Source organism: Triplophysa dalaica, chromosome 25, assembly GCF_015846415.1.
Source record: "Triplophysa dalaica isolate WHDGS20190420 chromosome 25, ASM1584641v1, whole genome shotgun sequence".
NCBI classification, from domain to species: domain Eukaryota; kingdom Metazoa; phylum Chordata; class Actinopteri; order Cypriniformes; family Nemacheilidae; genus Triplophysa; species Triplophysa dalaica.
Window position 1 is genome coordinate 9,499,195 of NC_079566.1, and position 6,044 is coordinate 9,505,238.

Below are 6,044 nucleotides of genomic sequence, written 5' to 3' on the forward strand. Positions count from 1 at the left end.
TTCTTCTTTCTGTCTTGACACTGTATGCTTTGACATATTATTTACTCTTTTAAAAAATACAAGCATGTTTTTTAGGCAGTGACAAAGTGTAAACTTATATAAAACAGAAAAAAACTTGGCAGTACTGTGAACTAAAAAGATGGAGATCTAAATGATCTTTCGCTGCTGTTCTGAAACCAAGTAGCCTATCTCCATATTTTATTTGCCATTTATCATTATTATTAGTCACCCTTTGTTTGTCAATGGTTTTGCAAAAGTCCTTGTCAGCTTTGACAATGCTGTAAAAAAGTAAATTTGGACATAGGTAGAGAAGTGTATACGGTTTCTAGTGTAAGTAAAATGATGAATTCTTATGAACAAATGTTCCCCATCAAATGTCTTAAAACGAAAAAATTGAGAAAATTAAGCTTGAATTTGATTCAAATAAGATATTTACAAAATAACTTAAAAATTGACTGCAGATATGGTCTCAAAAAACTCAGGATAACAGAATTTTCAATAAAATCTTTAGTTGCACTTATGAAATATAGATTAAACACTATTACTAATACTGCTAATATGTGCACAATATGAAGGTGGTGGTTACACTTGGTCGTAACGTAATGTGTTTTTGGAATGAATGCTTTGCTGCTACAAATGAAAAGTGTAGTTTATTCATTTAGCATAAAATTCATTCTATTTAGACATGTTAAGAATACAAGTCAACAACTGAAACATTAAATTGAGGAGCGTATGAAATTGTTGCTTTCCCCACAACAACAAGTGCAGTGGTAAAGTGTGAAGGATACAACCCGATTTTCCTGTTTTTCGATTGAATTTCATAGTTGACATGAGGTCAAAGAAAAACTTTAAAATAATATCTCATTTGAATATGAGGAAATCCTGGTGTATCATTCCAACCCTTATATTACAGCAAATTTGTATTTTAGATTTCAACATCTTAACAATCAAAAAGACATTATATAATGCTTAACAGATCATTAGTTATTATTAGTATGGTCCTGATACCGATTAATATAAATTCAAACAGGACTGAAAGTTACATTCAAGTAGATATTTTCGTGTGATTTTATACATTTTAGTTAGCTTTTTTACATTTCTTACATTCCATTATGGTGTATCTAAAGCAGTAGCATGAACACTGCAATCATCTTTTAAGTATTAATTATCTTATTTAAATTAAAGTGCAATTCAATTATTGAACAACAGCAATCAATACAAACATTCCAAATCACTTACAGTTGAATACTCCACACATTCTCTAGAAAATTCATGTACATAGATCCCATATTCATTGTTGAACTACCTGCTTCATTTAATTGTGTGTGTAAATAGTATAACCAACCATCAAATGTAATGCTAAATGCCAGAATCTGACTAAAAATTAAGCTTATCAGTATGTTTAAAAACTGCACAGTAACAAGTATGCAAGCAAGCATGGCAGAGCAGGACTATTGAGCAGTAGTCTCTACTGGACTGTCAGCCATATTGTTTTCACCTATCCAGTGTAGAAGAGTAGGAAAGAACTGAGACATTACCATTGTTTAGATTCCACATTCTGGTGGGGTCAGGAAGTGACATGGGGCCAACGTTCAACTGCTGTTTTCAACTTTTTAACATAGTTTTCAAACGGAGGTGCAACCTCTTGAAAGCAGTTTGTGGTTTCGTAAGTTTTATAACAACACCAATTTAGATACATTTTCTGTTTTAATACTATGCCTTAAAAGCAGTCACAGTAAGAACAAAAGAGATCATGCTGTATATATACATGAATATTTCATTGTGATATTGTGCCTTAAGTTAAACGTCTTAGAATTAAAACTATTGTATTAAAATTACACACAATTCTGTAGTTTTATAATAAATGAAACCATAAAATCATGCTAACTTTTGACTCCTATCAAAACACATTTTAATATGTCAAATATTACATATTACAATATTAAGGTAAAAGCAGACCAGTTCTTAACTATGAATTTAAAATCAATGTATTTCTATTTTCTTGAGGGACACCAAATATCACAAATGAATCCCTTATCATAAAAAGACTATGCAGCCTGTTAACATAACCTGTTTTCAGAATAAGATCAATTCTTCAGTTGAAGCAGAAAATAGCCACACTATGTTGTATTTTTGTTTAATGTATTAATATACTTACATTTCAATATTGTGTCCAAACAACCTAAAACTATACATTCAGTCAGTATTCACATGAACTACTTTCTCATTTTAAAAATTGTATATTTTAATGTTCTAGAAAATATATAATCCCAGTCTTGTACATTTAGGCTACTATAAATCCTCTGAAAATACAGAAATGCTTTTATTAGGCTACTAAAAGAACTATCCAAGTCCGTTATGGTGGCCCCGCCCACCAAGACACAAATTTGAACAGTATGTGTTTCTGTACAAATTGGAATGTTACAAACCATTTTATTTATAAAAAATGAATTTCACATTTTTATCATTCAGAATATTTAAGTAAATATGTATAACCAGTAGCATATCTTGTTGTAAACTATAAAAGCAAATTTATTTTGATGTAGAAGAAGGGGGTGGCACAATAAATTCATGGCGTTACTTCATACTTTATATACTTATATATATTTTTTGTCACTAAAAGCTTTAGATAGCAAAATGTAGGTGTACTTCAGACGTACAGACAGTTATTAAGGAGCCATCAATCTGAACATTTATATTTTCTTTAATCCATTTAATTTTGATTTTAAAACCAATCAAAGGTCAGAGTTTCGTTCTAACAAGCCACTTGTGTTTTGTAAAGAAATACTACGACAATACATTTATGATGATTTATTAACCAAATATTTAGATAATGAATTCATAAATAAATAAATGTTTATAGGACTGAAAGTTACATTCAAGTAGATATTGTCTTTATTTTATACATTTTAGTTAGCATTTTACATTTCTTACATTCCATTATGATATTTAAAGCAGTAGAATTTACACTTAAGACGGACATCGTCTTTCAAGTATTTATTATTGCATTTAAATTAAAGTGCAAATGTGATTAAACTATTGAACAACAGCAATAAATACAAACTTACAGTTGAATACTCCACACATTCTTTAGAAAATTAATGTACATAGATTCCTAAAGAACACTTGTAGGAAATTGTAACACTTCTTAAAGCAACTATAGCCTATGAGGATTTGTTTGACATAAACACAGGAATCAGTGTAGCAAAAAAATGGACGGAGTGAATGTGTACCGCCATTTTCTGTTGAAATGTACCGTGATTCACAGCCAAGCAAAAAACGGTCTAAAATACGTATATATCTCTTTTAAACAAGAAAAGCACGAGGACCCTGAAATTCTGTATTTCATTCGTTTTAAAACTTTTTAGACAACGACATTTACATGAGACCACGCTTCTTAGTGTCGTAAAACCTCTAGAAAAAGTTTCTGTAAAAGTTTATTCGTCTGAACATGGCGATTACAGTACATAGTGTTCCATACATTCGTTCAGCGAGAAACATAGACAGCAAGCACAACAAAAAGCACCTGATTTTTTTAAAAACCATTAAATATTTTCTAGCTTACATAATGCTTAAATCCACTCTTTTTCTCCGAAAGCGTCTTGGTCTCTAGAACTATTTGTCTCTATATAATCTATAGGCTACGATCCGCTGTTATTTATAAATTGGCTCATATTCCTCCTAAAACCCCAATTTGTTTGGTTTTATTTTTAAAGAAAAGCTTCTGGACATATGAAACCTATAGGTATAGACTAGCACCCTTAATCCTCGTTTAACATGAAACCTTTTTTTCTATAGAAAACATCTACACTGTCTGTGGGAGCGAGCGGAAGACCTTTTTCAATGATTTGATGCAAATGTACAACATGTACATAAAAAGTTTTGGGATAACGTCTGGTCTAAAATTACACCCCATAAAAGTTTAGTATAGGAAATAGAGGGGGCAAAAAGGGGGCAACTGTATGAAATGAGCTTCCGACCTGAACAGCGAATGAGAGAAGGCGAATCCCCCACATGCTCGCAAGACAAAGAGATAAAGGGTCTCTAAAGTCATTTCATCAAATACGGCTTTCCAGCTCACGAAACAGACATGGCGAGTAAAGCAAATATTGATAAGACAAGTTTTAATATCAACATTTTCTATATGCAATATATTCATGCGAACTTCCTACAAATACCTCGTGAAACGGAGTCCTCTTCCATTTCCCCTTTTTTAAGCATATTCTACCATTTAAAATGACAACGAAATTCATGTCGGAATTGATGTTGTTGTCCGATCTTTAATTTTGAGGCTAAATCAAGTCATTCTACCTCATAGTAGACGTTTCGCGATTGCATTTGTACCGAAGAGCAGTGTTTGAAAACCAATGAATGAACAGTCACTTTGGTGGGCAGCTAGAGTAGTATAGAAAAAAGGAGCTAAGCTGTGATTGGTCTCCCATTCCACCAATAGGAGCGCGTCATGTGCGTGCCATTCCACAGTAGTATTTCAGCTTGTGAGAGCTGTACAGCTGATATCCAGGCCCATGGTGTTTGACTTCTCCAATAATGCAAATAGATTACTTGATACAACAACGTCAGTTGTTATTGCTGCTTATAATATTAAATGCAAATTTGTGAACAACTAGCCGTGTTTTGGCGGATTGATTGCCATAAGCATTTCCACAGAAAAACATCACGGTACATTCCATATTGAGATCATGGTAAATTTGTTCATTTGTAAATCTGTGGTTTTGCTACAAATAAAAAACTATGGTCAGTATAGTTAAACTATATAGTTTTCGTAAGGTTGGACCTGTAGGCTGTGAACAACACAATATTCTATGATCGTGAAAATGTAACCAAGATCGTATAGAATCGTTCAATATACGTATTAAAGTAACAACTCGTCTCACTACCGTTATAGAAAAGAATACGATGCATCACTTTAATTTGGTGTGTTTTAATTTACACACACCAAATATTGTCAATTATAATCTGGAAAGAATGTTGATTATTAAGAAATCGAACCCTGTCCCAGGGTTGGTTAAAAATTGGGCTGAAAATAAAGAAATTAAAACTTCGTTTCATTTCACTAAACGGCTATAAAGCTTCTTCGGCTCTGCATTAAATTAAGGTGGTATGATACAAGAATACATTGATAAGAAGCTACATCTATTGCACTGTCAAATGTATCCCACCCGTAACGGCTAAGAATTCATTAACAACATTAAGAAATAAAAATCCATATTTAACTCATCCGCATTTGAAGAGAAATTTCTTGTAAAAGACTTAAAAAACGACATGTGTGTGTGACGGAGAGAGAGAGGGGGGAAGAAGCTCTAAAGGGCGTGGGCCCAAAGTAAATGTCTCCGCAGTACTTGGACGGTCGACCGAATTGCAGGCCGCACATCCAGATTAACAATATTTATAACGTCCACTCTTTTTCAGGAAACTATTTTCCAGGAAACAATTAAATGTGGCGAGTTATCAGGCACTGTGTCAGGGATATACTGCTTGAACAAACGTAGAGGCCTTTGCTCTACTCCCCACTGTACCAGTCAGAAGCAGGCCCGCCTTACCACTCGCCATTACGACTTTCCTGCTACGCACGGCCCTCCCCTTTCTTTAGGCACCGGAAGTGTATAATTCGCTTTGTTAAATCTGGCTAGGGCACGTTACACTAGATGATACACATATGTCAAAAACTTAAGGGATGTATGCTCCCTCATGACTATGAAGAATAAGCGTTGACCTGCGTAAAAATGTGCCACACGCGTAATTCATTTGATTTTTACGCAAACATGGTGGAAGCAGTCTTAACAACAGAGCCATTGCAGAAGAGGCGTAATTTAACCATATTTGTGAACTGCACATTGCTGGTGTTCAACGTAAATATACTGCATTTGTGTTAGGTATAGAATGTGTTTCAAATTAAGTCCAATGAAACAGATGCTGTATGAATGGCAAACCCTCCCCCTCACCCCTATATGGCAACTACCATAAACGCGCATACGTAAACTCCCTGCGCTGGCTTCGAGCGGGCGTGCGTGCAACGCCTTTTT